Consider the following 15,990-nt stretch of genomic DNA (forward strand, 5'->3'; position numbering starts at 1 on the left):
AGTTTTATATTATTTAAATCTAATTTATATGTGCCAAATTTACGACATTTTCAAATGACGTTTTTTCGTTGAAAATAGTTAAAAAAAATATACTTTTATTACATATTGATAATATGGGGGCTAGGGGGGGCTGAACAAAACTATATTTTGATATTTATTTTCTTTATTTTATAAACATAGTATGTATTTATTTTATTGAAAATTAATTTTATTCGACGCTCCTTCTTACAAAAGTCAGCAATAACCGCATTATATAATCAGTATATTTTCAGAGTGTCCTTGAAAAGAAAGTTCTTGTTTAAATAAAAAGCAAATCACGTCAATTAGTTTGAAAATATATCTGTTTGCAGTAACTTTTTTATTATTTTATTCAACATTTGCCTTAAATTGAGCACTGAAGAAATCTTCGATAAGATTTTCTTTACTATTTTTTTTAAATTGTATAGTAGCGCATATGTGAGGTTGAGAGCATTCGTGCTTTTTACGAGCTTCATTTAAATTGTAATAAATTTAAAAATATAGTTTTTGTTCCTATCCCCCCTAACTGCATGCCCTGTTTCAAAGTTACCGCATGACACTGATATGCATATATCGCATGTATGGGGATGGGGGGCCATACTTTCGTATGTACTTAATAATTAATTAATAATAATATTTTTATTGTTTAATTATTTTAATCGTCATTGCGCTCTGGCATATAAAATACTAATTTTACCGCCTATATCTCGTGAATTTTAATTCTTAGTAAATTTCTCACAATTACTTATATTTTGTTTAGATAATTCCTAAAATATTCATTACTTGATATATATCAAGTTGTTTTTGCGTTCTTATGACGTGCTCTCTTTTTTTAAGCGCTCATATGACTCTCTGCGCATTTGACGCACGCTATTTTGTGATAGCGCTACTTTGGTAAACGCTCTTATGACGCAGCGCTTATATGACGGCGCTCATTTGACGCACGCTCTTTTGACCGGCTGCCATGATGAATACCTCAAAAATATCTACGCCATAGAATATCTGTGTTAAATAAAAATCAAAATTGAAGCCATGAGAAGCAAAAATTAATTCCGCAATGCGTAACAAAGATATAGCGAAATTATGAAGAAGCTTCCAAAACGGCAATAGTTGAACTAACATAATTTACACAGTGTTTATATTAAAACATACAGCATGAAAGATAGAAGTAATAATGATTCCGAAGCCAGGAAAACCATAACACGAAGTTAAATCCTACAGATCCAAATTTAAGAAGAATCTGTGAATATTTAATTTTGTGTTTTAAATTAGCATTTTCGTACCTTGAAATAATAAAACACAAAAATCGCGTAACTTTTATGAATAGTCATACAGAATATTATTTATGGTTAGCGTTAACAAGTTATTTTCCTGATTTTTGTTATTTTTGCGGAAGAAATGAAAGTACAACCTTTCTATTAGATATTCACTGATAATGTTTATTCATTATTGTACTATAACGTAATAAATGTATTATTAAAATATTTTATAATTTGTCTATTTAAAAAAAAAACATTTAAATCCTAAAATTAAAATAACCCAATCGCAGTGTCAGAAAAAAATAGAGAGCCGCGATCGCATCCCTTAGTCTTATCCGTCGCGACAAGGATGCTTCATATGCAGGAGCCATACAGATTTGTCACTAGGTTTTCAAGCACAATGATATTTAAGTGATAGCAATGAATAATAATCTAATTTAGGTGCGCACTATAACCGTATTCATTTTTTAAAATATTTATTATGGTGGTCAAGTTGCTTAAAAAAAATGAATACACAATATGTTAAATAAAAATTTATCCAACTGTTGCTAGATTGATATACAATATGAATACAATCCCTTAATACTTATTATTTTTTTATAAATAAAAATCAATTTTGCAAATAAAACTTTGCTATTTATTTAATAGTATGCTTACTTGTAACTAATACTGTTTAGTATTTAGTCGGCTACTATAATACTTTAAAATGTGACGGTACTCGAAAAAATAATAATAAACAATTCGGTAAGACACACGATATTAAATTTCGATCTAATTGAATATTGTTTTAATAGAAAAATATGTACTACTATTTATAGTTGTCCCAAAAATCTTTGCGTTTTTTTTCTTACATTTAAAAAAATATATAGCTTTTTATACAATAACGACACTTTTACTATTCATTTCAAGTTTGTTAATAGTGGTCGTTTAATTGATGCTATTTATTAACGGGATATAATATGTTTCGATATGTTCAACCCTAAATCAACAACGGAACTACAATTTAAATATTCCAATTGAGCTATATTATATTTTATGAGTTTCTTTATGCGACAATGGCATTTAAAAACATCTGCAATGAAATAAAGAAGGATGCCACTAAATTTAAAAATTTTTAAATATTAATCAAAAAATTTGGTAGTCTTTAGGGGTTGTTAGTGAGGGTATTAGGGCTGCCATCTAAGCAGGTCCGAGATTAACGATACAGAAACTAGTACAAAACGTGTCGCTTACATCAGTTCACAGACATTAAAAAAATAGAAAATATGCTTATTGGCAAAATATTGGTATCTGATAAATTATATGAGCAAAATCTCGCGCAACAAATCCTAGAAAAAAAATATTTTTTCAATCAAATTTTCACAAAAGATAAGAATTGGATTTTTTACTTTAATATGCGACGTAAAAAGAAGTGGTTAGATGCCAATCAACCCCGAGAACAGGATTACACCGAAATAATATAATGGAATGCATTTGGTGGGATATGATGAAATTAATTCCCTATGAGTTATTGTATTATGGACAAACAATTACGAAATACACATAGTGTGCTCTGCTAATTTGTTTAAAAGCAACTTAGACCATAAAAAGACCTTACTTTAATATTTAAATAAGGATAATTTTACACCAAGACGGCGCTCGCCCTCATGTATCCAAGAAGACGATGAGAAAAATCAATAGATTTTCTTAGAAACTCATTCCTCACTCACCGTATTTTTCAGATATTGTATTATCTAATTAGATCTTTGCAACAGTTTAAAGTTTAAAAAAATATTTTATAAAAGCGAATATAAAAAAAATACATTAATGAATTTATAGCTTCGAAAAATACATTACTTTTCGAATCAGATATATAAAAAAATATTGAATAATTGTACAAAAATATGATGAATATACTAATTAGTAAAAATATTATATCTTTTAATTTTTAAGTCATTTAATCCGGACCTTAAAGGACGCAAAGACTTATAAAACAACCTGATACTTAATCAAAAGCTTTCTGTACACATTATTTTATTTTCAATTCTCAAGATTGCCTACCACTTATTTTAAACATTTAGTTGGATTATTTATTCATAAAATATAATTTATGATTTTTTTTAAATTAAAACAAACAGCCGATTTATTACCAACCCAAACACATTACAATTTCAAAACATATTTATAACTCGGCACGTTTTAAATGAAATCAACACCGACCATAAAGCTTATGATAATCTCCCAGCCACGCACACGTAATCTGCATATTAAATGCACCCGAAGAATTTTATATACATATTCCTGAAATATTATGAAGCTCTCTGTGCGATGGGGGTTGGGTACCCCTTAGCTACGATCAACCCCAGTTGTGCTACGAGCGCCAAGCGCTTCGGTCGCGTGCTACGACGTCGGCTACGGCCGCTACGAAAGTTCTACGCGCTACGAACTAATATTTTAACATTAAACAGTAATGCAAATTTATTGAATAATAATAATTAAAATCATAAGTGCTTAACAATCTTTTTAAATATATATTTATAAATACAAATAGGTAAATCTTTTTTCATGGAGCAGTTCTTGTACTTTTATGCTACAAAAAATGTTTTTTTTATTAAATTCTGATTTTAAATTGGTCATTAGTTTATATAAATACAAAAGTCAAATTTTTATTTTATTTATAAAATTCCAAATCAATCTTATAATATTAACATTGAAAACTTTAAGCTTTTCGTTAAAAAAAAAAATATTGTATATTTTCTATATCATTAAAAAATATCAGTGCTTATATTTTCATGATTATTTAATTATTTATTGTAAGTGCGTAAAGATTTCTATAATAAAAACTATTTCAGCAATATTAATTGTGAAGCTCTAATATGTGTTTGCCAATGATGATTTTATAGTTACTTTTCAATGACAATACATACTATCATATATACTATTTTCTAATTTATAGTCAATTTTATTATTTAGCACTACTTCTTGTGCTGCATTTGCCTTATCAAAATATTTTACTAATAATATTTAAATAGCTGCTTTGCTTTTTTTGGCATAACCTAACCATAACAAAATACACATAAAAACTGTGTCGTATTTTTTATTATCATTCCTACATCATGAGATTTGGAAATTATTATTTTAGTTAGGAATGGGTGACTTATACTAAATTAGTTTTAACTAAACTTAAGAAATTCTACATCGTTCATATATTAAAACTATGTAGATTTAAGATCAGAAAGTTATTTTCGTACCAAAATTTGTAGCAAAAAAGTGTTTTTAAAAAATATAAAACATGTTTGTATACATAAATATATATTTCAAAAATCCAATTATAATGATATAAAACGTAAAGTGAAATAAACTATGTGTCATCAACAGAGCGGAGAGAATTGGATTATTTTTGCAAATTTATGAAGCCTACATTTTTATTATTTTTTTACATATTATACATTTTATTGCGAATTAAATTTATGATCTATGTTATTTTTTGTTCCGCAAACTCTGCGTAATATTATTTTTTTTATATTCCTTACGTATTTTTATCTCCGTAATAAAAAATGTGGTACAAGAGGCGTAAATTAATTATTCTCCGACGTTGAGTCGCATTAATATTTAATATAAAATTCAAAGTGATTGTGCGATAATTGTTATCTAATATAAAAATAAATTTATCACATAAACGCCTTAAGGGATTTTTTAATAATTTATTTTAGGATCGGTTGTCGTAAAAGAGATGTATACATTTACATAATTTTGTTACCGTGTTGTGTAAAATAGTATCAGTTTTATTGAAACACAATCCCGTTTGATGGTGAAAATACGATCCTGTGCAAAAGGTAAAAAAACTTGTTATTGCTCCCTTTTGATCTACAGTCAAATATTTTATTTGACCTTTTCTCTCTCGTGACTGCGCAGTTAAACGGTGAAAATAAAATGTTTTCTTTTTTCAGTCTTTCGCGTCATTCACTTCATATATTACACAAACGTCTTTGGCAATATTATATTTCTTAGAATGTAATTCACGCTAGAACGACTGATTAAAGTTGTACGACTTCTATGAAATATTTTCATTACTTTAACTAAAATTAAAACTACAGCAATTCATCGGAAATTACATAATTGAAATAATTTTAACTCTCCAGACGCAAGATTTAATTTGATAAGAATTAAATAGAAATTGTATAACTTCTATACAAAAAGAAACATATATTTTGATTGCATTAAAAAATAATCTTTCACTCCAATTTTATAAGAAAGACGTTAATAATCCAATTTGATTAACATATTTCTGTATTATAAAAAAAATGTAAATAATTTTTTACTGTACATTTTTATAAGCTTTTTGTAAAATGTAGCAGCAAAAAGTTTAAAATAATAAATTTCATAATATTTTAACTTATGTCTTAGGTATTTTTATATTTTCTTTTAAAAGTCTAAAATTTACTTTTGCAGATATTTCTCAAAACTTAACTGTTACCAAAATCATATTTACATATAGTTACCCATTTTTATCAATATCACCCCTTTAATACTTTGTTTTTAATCTAAAAGCAATTAACAATAATAACATCTATTTTCCAGCACAATAGACCAGTTTTATAAGTCGCTGAATATTGCCTGGGTTCAAATCCCATAAGGACTTTAGTGTTTTTAAATTTCTATCATATCTTGGAGATCAAAATTAGTGAATATTAAATAATTATAATTCTAATTGATAATTACAATTGGGTTCATCTAGATTTCCCTAATCTCACGGATGAATATTATAATAATTATTTAAAATTAAGCTTAGTAGGTATTGAATATTTTCTAAAATGCTATATGAGCTCACAGAGATCTTATATGTTTAAAACTAGTATTATTTATTATTTATTACTAATTAAAGTACTTCGATTTTAAATAATATCAAAATATTTAAATATTTTATGTTTAGTTCTTCAACTAGTCAATCTGTATTTTTAATTTTTTTATTGCAATTTATCTGATATATTAAGCATTTATAATATCATTGAACAATAGTTAAAATTAAGCAATATATTACTATTATAATTTTTCTTTATATAAACATATTTATTTAATATTCGATGCTAATTAAAGTATTTTGATTCAATAATATGTTGTATATTATATAAATAAATTATACTTAAATTTCTTGAACTTCTAATCATTTTAATATTCTATTTATTATTGCAACGTAATACCTTAGTAATAAGGCATATATATCATTGTTTAATTCATTTAAAATAATACAATACTATAGCTAAGTTTTTTAATGTACTGAAAGTTAGCATGTTACTTATTGTACGCAATAAATAATAAAACCAATATTGATTTTTAATAGTTCTCGAACTTTCAAGGTTTTCAAACTTTATTTTATAATTCTTACTAGACTATTAAATCTATATGTGTTTTAAATTAGTTTTATAACATTTTAACCAACGTATTATCTTATTTCAAAAACATATATTGTACAATTTAATATCACACTAATTGAAATAAGGCAAAATAGTACTATTCTTTATTGCTTTTTAAGTTTTAATTTTGTGCTTTTTATTTTAATTGTTTAAATAATATACCATAAATTTTATATTGGCAACTAATCCTTTTAAAAAAGTTATCTACAACTATTAATTTATACATATTTTCTAACCCATTTTAATGATTTACGTTCAATTTAGATATAGTTTACATATGTACTATAGTGTAATAATATATAGGTTATCATATAAAAATTCAGATAGCGATGTTTTCAAAAATTTATTATTAAAATGCTGTATAATAAATAAATCTAATTTTATGTTTAAATAATATAAAATATAAATAATTAAACAATAAAAATTAAGAATTTATTCTAAATTATCGTTAGATTCCGTGTTTGTACTAATATATAAATTATAAAAGAGAAGTGATAATAAAAATACATTAAATTACAGATTCAAAAAATATTAAACAAGAAATATTTTCTGAAAAAAGTAAAATTAATAAAAACATTATTAAAAATCAACATTAAAAAGCATAAACGTATCGCAAAAGTCTAATATCAACAACTCTTAAACTTTTATATGATATTTTATATTGGAGTCTGAAAGACATAAAAATGTAAGCTTTACAATCGTAATTACTAGTCAAATCTATAATATATTATCGGTACGCGACAATTGGGCGACGGACAAATGGGCGATTCCGGTCAATTGGGCGACGGTCAATTGGGCGATGGTTATTTGGGCGACGGTCATATGGGCGACAGAAATTAAAAAACACTTGCACGCTTTGCTTTATTGTAAATATTTATAAAATATACATTAAAACGAAAAAGTATATTAAATGAAAAACAATTTTATTTTTAAATTATTAACTCATATTATAATTATATGCAATACCACGTAAATATTCTATGATATTTTCTCTATTGTACCTTAAAACTTTTATAAAAATTATTTGGTCTATTCTTTTTATAAAGATATCCATTCCAAACATATTTTTTCTTGTCTTTTTAACTTAATATGCCTGAATTATCCATTTATGAAGAATATAAATTGTGTTAACTCAAATTGGTCGTTCTCAACAATGATCTATAAAAAACAATTATCTATAAATAACACATGAAATATAGCCCACATGTGAATAAAAAGATACGTACTTATTTTCTTGCTGTACTGATTTTTTTTACCAAAAACACAATGACACTGTGACAAAGTGTTTTAAAATCACGGCAAAAATACTTTTCAAAGACTCAACGAAACTTTTTGCGAACGTTTTCAGTCAAAATTCAAAAGTATACTGAGCGCTAGTTATGGGTTGTTATATTTATATATAACAACCCTATCTAGTTTTAAATAGATAACTGTAAAATTTGCGATTTTTGTGAATTCCCAAAGTTTATTCTCACACTAATTTCCAAGGCGCAAAACATAAAAAAAATTCGCGTTAAGGGCAAATTCACGATAAACAATCTATAAAATAATCTATAACTACCCTATCCAGGTAAAAATAGATAACGGTAAAATATGCGATTTTTGGAAATTCCAAAAGATTGTTCTTACAGTAATCTATAAGTCTCAAAACATAAAAAAATCGCGTAAAGGGCAAAATCTACGAAAAACACTTATCAGCGCTAGTTCTGTTATTATATTTATATACAACTATCCTATTTAATTTAAAATAGATAAGTGTAAAATATGCGATTTTTGGAAATTCCAAAAGTTTGTTTTCACAGTAGTTTCCAAGGCTCAAAATATAAAAAAAAATCGCGTAAGGACCCACTATAAACATTTATCAAGTAGGTATTTATAATAAAATTGCAAAAAAAAAGTGTTTTATGATATCGGATAACTCTCTTAAATTCTTGAATAAAAAAATCAAACTGTTTAAGTGATATTTTATGATTAAATAAGCACAAATGATAAGTAAATATATACATATATCTTATGTAGGTATATTATATTTTGTTTAGACCGAATAATGTTTTGATCTTTTAATTATTTTCTAAAAAATATTACTTATATTTTCGTATTTACGTATATGTATATATATGACTATCGTGACGCATTAGGTTTGCCTGTCAGGTCACGATGGTTATAATTTTAATAAATAAATAAATAAATATTTCGTATTTACGTATATGTATATATATATTTTAATATGTATTAAATTATGGTAATTATTTAATTAATTATAAGATCATGATTTGCATCACATTTATTTGTAATGCATTATTATTGTATCGCCCAAAAGACCGTCGCCCAAAAGACCATCGCCCATTTGTCCGTCGCCCATTTTGCATCGCCCATTTGACCGTCGCCCAATCGCCGTCGCCCAATTGACCGTGTCCCTATATTATAAGCATTATATGTGTAGACAATTATATAATTAAAAAAACTAATTTGGAAAATTTAGAAAAAATGGGAATGATTAAATACTTATCAAAATGTTTAAGGAAAAAAAACAAACGTAGAAAATCTATTATTAATATTTGCTTAGCTCGCATAGAAACATTATAATACATATTTATGAAATATTAAAAAAAAATCTGAAAACAGTGAAATGTATGTAAACATTAAATATATTAATTATATTAATTTTACATATGAGAAATCTATTTATTATAAATTCAGAAATAAGTTAAATTATATAATATATATCAAAATGTAAGAAAAATAAAAAACAGACTAGAAAATTTATTACCAATATTTTCAAGCATTTACGTAATTTTTTTATTTAGAATTTATAAAATACATACTTAGAAGAAAAATTTGAAAATATAAAAGAATATGCATTTTATTTGTAAAAAACAGTAAATATTTATTTTTATTATTAATTATATAATCAGTGAACCTAATTTATCAAATTTAGCAAAATATACAATTAAACACATATGTAGAGAATGGTAGAAAAATAAATAACATACTAGTAGTAAAACCTATAACTTTTTAGTATTATTAAATTATAAACATTTTAATAAAATGCTACGGGATTAAAAACTTTTTCTGAAAAATCAAAAAATAGTAAAATATATAAAACGAATAAATATGTTAATATTATTAATAACTAATTTGAAAAAATATTTATAAAGTCTAAAAAAATGTAAAATTATACACATTTTACCAAAATGTTAAAAGTATATAATTTAACTTTGAAAATCTATTAATAACTCTTAAACTTTTATATTGAAATTTTTATTAGGAATTTTTTAAATACACAAAAAAAAATATTTAAGAACTCAAGAAAGTAAGCTTTACAAATATAATAAACAGTATAATGTGTTTAACCATTTATTTTATAAATAAATATATTCTTTCAATAAAAAGCCTAATTCATATTAAAATTATAAACAGATTATTATTACATAAAAAAAATATTTACTCTTAAAGAATAACATTTTTCAAACTTTTATTGAAGATATTTTTTTAATAAAATATTTCATCGATAACATGTGAAAAACTTTAGAGCGTGAATTCTAAAAGGATTTTGAAAAACAGTATGGAAATTTATCAAAATTTAATCTACTAAAAAAGCATTTTTAAACCATAAAAAAAAATTTACATTTGTGAAAAAACAAGTAGATATATTAATACTACTGTCACACCATTACAATAAAAAAAAATGTTTAAAAATGTTTCGTATCCTTTTCCCGAAATTTTACCAATTTATATAACATATAAACAATTCATAATCTATGATATACTCCTTTTTTTATTAATAATTTATTTAAAAACTTACAAGATAAAAACACTGCTAAACCTAAGCAATAAACTTAAAAATCCATACAATTCTTAAAAATAGTGAAATGGATTAAATTATTGTTATGCAAAAATTAAAAAAAAATTACATATGATTTTTTAACTTGAGCTCAATTTACTTAAAAATAAAGATTTAGTACTTTATGTGATTTATTTTACACAATATATATTAATGTGATCGTGCTACTTTTACTGTGATTAAATTAATATGTGGTGATTTTTTTAGTTCAGGTTTAAGAAAGTTTTTTTCTAAACACTTATATATTTTAAATTTTCAGCCTAAAAATATTATTGCTTAGTTTAAGTATCTATCGGAATAAAATAATAAGTTGTAAGTAAATAGCACTAGTTTTAGTTAAAAATTATTAAAAAACATATTCTAAAAATATTTGTTTATTAACATTTTTTGCTTAGAAAATTATTAAATTATTCATCTTTGTCTATTCTAAAATGCAAAAGGTAAAATAAGTGTCATAGATAATCCATATGTTTTAACTAATAAGATTTTTATAACTTGATATATAAATAATATATTATTTTATTGGATTAAGTATACAATTTAATATGCGACATCTGAATTGAGATTTTGCTTGAATAATGTTATATGAGTGATTCTGCAATTACAACCAACTTCTATATAATATAAAAATAAACTAGAATTAGCAAAATATCTACCGGAAAATAAAAAAATATTATATATAAAAAAAATTTATAGTTTTAAATTTGCTGTTTCCTAAAATATTTTTATCGTTTTTAAATATTTTTTGTCAATTTTATTTATTAAATCTTTTTAAAAGACCACTATATTCATAAAGATATTATAATAGATAAGTTTTCTACAAACGTTATAAATGATCCATAAGTAGTTACTTTCATACAGTGAAACAACGTTACAACATCATAACTTACGTTATTCTAGAATTGAAAATGTACATTGTTGACAAAATCCAATATCGTGCTATATAGATACTAGTTAAGTATGAAAAAAATTTCTCATGAATAAACTGTGAAATATATTATTACAAAAATCCAAAAATAAACGTATGTAAATCTGTAAGCGAATTTTTTACTTCCTGTAAAGTTGACTATTTACATATGTATTTACGACTTACACCGTTATTCGCTTTGCATATTTAATTATAAATAACATCTGGTAATGATTTATATTAAAAAGTACGTGAATTATTTCTTTAATATTAAATTAGGTATCTTTTTGACTTAAATGTTTATTTTGCTATAAAAAGTTTTATTTTGTTCCAAAATACTCAGATTAAGCATAACATATTAAGTAATAAGTAGATCACTAAATATCCAATACCACATAAGCTCAATTTGTCAGCTTGGGCATTAAATAACATATAAATAATGAACTTATACATAAAAAAGCATAAATATATTTTATTTACACTTATTATATATTATATTATTAATTATGTATCATAACATAAACAAACTAATATTTAATTATTAAAAAATAACAATAAATTGAATATTTACATGATGAAGATATTTTTTCATTGTATTATTTTACAAATATATTTGATTTATAATAATGCCTAAAATGAAAAAAAATACACGTACGACGTATAAATCTGACATGATTGAATCGCACAGATAAAAATGGTTGGGTAAGATATAGAAGATATTGTAATCCGTTTTACCGTTCGGAGACTTACTAAGGTTAAATTTGATACATTTTGATATATAGTTCACTTGAACAGTGTTACAGATTTTGATAAAATAAAAGGCGCCCGAATGTCTCAATACTACATATATCTAAGCATAAGTGTATGTACACATGTACATACATATGTATGTATATAATATAACAAAGAGCAATGCTCAGATTTATTATTCAAGTCGCTGTTCGAATACGATATTTCGCGTGTGCTAACTATATGCTTACTCACTGTGAGCTCTGTGTATTTTTAAGATAACAAATTTCAATCTATTGTTTTTTGAGTTTAAATTATAATGGTGCCCCATGTATTTTTTTAATTTCTGTGTTTCTATTTAAAAAAAATAATAAATAATATATCAAACAAACTAAGAAGCTGGACGTTTAGATATGCAGGTTAATATTTCATTGTACCTATAAGTTTGATTTCTAATCATTTTCATTCACTCAACCACACAAATTTATAGCAGCTGCATCACCATTTGATTCGTTTCTCTTTAACACTATATAAACTAGCGTTGAACGTTGCAACATTTTAATTGAATAGAAAAAAGCTCGGCTTCCACAGCATCTATTTTTTCGCTTTATTTCATTCTATACAGATTCCGATAGAACCTCTCCAATACTCAACCGCAAAACGGTTCGTTTGATGCCCGCATTTCGATTTATATTCTGCATATGCGCCGCTAGGCGGTTGTTAGCATCGGGCACAAATGGCCGATGCGTTCGTCGAGTTTGTCAATGCAAAACCCATTAGCAGGCTTAGACACTTTGATATTCAACGCAGCAGGAGCTTTTTGAAAACTTTTCGCCATACATGACAACGAGCTGCCGAAACTTTCACTGGCGTCCCATGCATATTTTAGGCATCGAAAATTAAAAGGTTCTCGCTGAATTAACGAGTCAAGGATACGTTTGAGAAACTTAAGAACTACTTTCTTACTTTAATTTCACTCATCAAGATTTAAAGCCATTTTAAGTGTGGTATGCTTGAAATGTGTGATTTAAATATGATGATAAACATCTTAATAACATTATTTTAAAACTTGCATTTAAAAAAAATATTTTGTCATTAAAAATACGTAAAAATGGCTCATTTAGCTTACTTTGATTTAATTTCCTACGTTCGTTCATTAGTCCTAATATTTCCTCTGTTTCTTATTATTGCTTTTCATTTAGCTTCTAATCTAAAATATTTTTTTTCATACTTGAATAGGGTAGACATATGCAAAAGTCAAAAATTTTTACCCAAGAAGAAATGTCGAGCGGCGACACTTATTCGCTGCTGTCCTGAAATCATCATAGCGATGTGATATTTTATGAAAAAAATATTACTACAAGCTTTCCCTTTACCACAGATGTCCCGGCGCTCCTTATCCGGGGCTATCGCGTCGCCACGATAGTTGACTCTTAAGAGTTTTTCCCCATTCGCAACCTGGGAACCCGTGTGGCGTACAGAGCCCTACGTAAAGACGCGTTTATCCATCACATTAAATACTATTTACTACACACACATATTAAATATATTTTTGTATTTGCTGATATTTTGAGAATCGCTATGCATAAATATCATATATATCACTGTATAATAATTAATGGACAGTTTATTAATATTATTCGAACCTAAATAATGATAAAAAATTTTAGTGTTATTTTAGTTTGCAAATTTTATATGAATGTCACTAACTGTGCTTAATGTTTCCTCCACACTCTCTGGAAGTTGGCCATGGTTGGGCAAGGACGGAAAATATAATGTGTTAATTCGGGGCTACTTCGGTCCAGCTCGGGTCTGCCCGCTCTAATGTCTCGGCGAACTCGACCGTATTCAGTAGACCTTTGGTTCGGTAACTTCTAGAGAGTGTAGAGGAAGCATAAGGGTTACATAATAAATAACGATTTATTTAGCATATCTATTATCACTATTTGCCGTACAAACTCAGAGATACATATGCATACTTTTAATTTATATTTATCATAAACTGAAATAAATAATTCAACTTAAACTTGAATCGGTAGGTATTTTATAAAAATCTATAGTTTTTTACCTTAGAATCGATAGATCCGCAAAAGCAATTTGCATTCTACGAACTTGAAGTCAATCATCGTTAAAAAGTTAAAGTACTATCTGGTTAGCTTTTCAGTAATGTCAATATCACATAACATTATTGATCGTAAAAGCCAGTCTCCTTTTGGCATATTCAAAACGAAAATATATAATATTTAATGTATAAACTATGGAAAAAAATATTCCAAAAAAATGAAAAATTCTGGATATTTTGTGATGGTTGTAATTGTGTGGATCAATTGGAGATTTAGTCGCCTAGATATTTTGTCGGTTGGATCTTTTATCTTGGACATATTGTCGTTGAGACAACATGTCCAAGCATACATTAACATGATTACTGCTTTTACTTTTGTAATGAAACCTCAGAGCATAATTCTGATTATATGTACGAAAAAATTCGTGAAATATTCTTATCTTACTTTTTGGCATTAACCGTAATAATAATAATACACAAAAGTTAAAATAAATATTATGTCAATTAATCCATGATATAACAATACAATTCCAACATTTACTTACATAAAAGGTTCAATTTGAATTATCAAAAAGCATCGCTATGTTACACCCAATTTTTTTTAGTCTCATATATAGCCAATACTTATCAGGAAATGGTTGCGAAATGATTTTTCAACTAACTATATGCTGATACAAAATTAAATAAACTCTCAAATGACAAAATTAATCAGCTTGTTTACAATTAGCTCTATAAGCTAAATACATTAATAAAATAAATAAATAAATAGATATTTTAAGCAATGTAAAAAATAATAATTGCTAAGATTAGATACCATTTAATAAAATAACTTACATTTAATCTATTTTATTACTTTAAAAATATTATGTTTGATTTTTTGAGAGAAAAAAATCAATTTATTTAAAAATATGGTAAAGAATATAGCATTTCGATCAAATATCCTTTAAATAGTCTATTGCTAAAACTTAGTAAAATATTGGTTTTATACGCATATTAATAATTAACAATAGCTTTAATTGCTCGATAATTATATAGGTACACTTTATTCATGTGCTACATAAATATCTGGATAAATGTTATTCCTAAAAATATAAAATATATTTAATACGAATATCTATGTTTAATATATATTATATATTTTTTCACTATATTTTAAGAACTACTCAATAAATATTATTAAAATATTATTTCTAAAACAATAATCAATAAAAAGAATAATAATTTACTGACATAAGGTCGAGTCAAATTAATTATTGATAATCATATGTCACATATTATACTCTATTCGCGTTAACACAGTCAGTTCAAGAGCTTTACATAATTGAGAAAGAGATGGCAGGTTTGAGTTAAGCTCTAAATCACACGATAAGCATATACGTTCAATATACTTATCATAACTCCGATTGATTGATAAATATAAAAAAATTTAGTATTTATTTTAATTTCTGCAATTTTTGAGAAAAAATAATTTTCTCAAAAATTTATCGAAGAGTATGAATTCATGACTTGGCATTTTTAAAATAATGTTGAAAAAATAAACGCTCCTAACAAATAAAGTATTAAAATACTATACTCCATTTGCGTTAACACAGTCAGTTCGAGAGCTATCCATTTCATTATTATTCATAATTAAAAAAGAGATGGCAGGTTTGGGTTTACGCCCCTACAATTATCTGTAATACACACGATACGGATATATACGTTCAATATACTTATCATTACTTTGATTAATTGATAAATATAAAATATATATAATAGTGATTTAAATTTCTATATTT

At 25.3% G+C, this 15,990-nt stretch overlaps 1 protein-coding gene across 1 annotated transcript in view; it reads left to right on the top strand.

Moving 5' to 3' along the window:
* The first annotated feature begins 3,635 nt into the window (after window positions 1–3,635).
* The window catches only part of LOC148232834 (uncharacterized), a 248,966-nt gene continuing 236,611 nt past the window's right edge, over window positions 3,636–15,990 (top strand). Inside the window, exons 1-2 of the mRNA XM_088190570.1 lie at window positions 3,636–3,723; window positions 4,970–5,092. The gene's annotated coding sequence lies outside the window, so the exon portion shown is untranslated. The remainder of the gene's footprint in view (window positions 3,724–4,969; window positions 5,093–15,990) is intronic.

Source organism: Plectrocnemia conspersa, unplaced genomic scaffold, assembly GCF_051122295.1.
Source record: "Plectrocnemia conspersa isolate PC_06_02 unplaced genomic scaffold, ASM5112229v1 ptg000008l, whole genome shotgun sequence".
NCBI lineage: Eukaryota > Metazoa > Arthropoda > Insecta > Trichoptera > Polycentropodidae > Plectrocnemia > Plectrocnemia conspersa.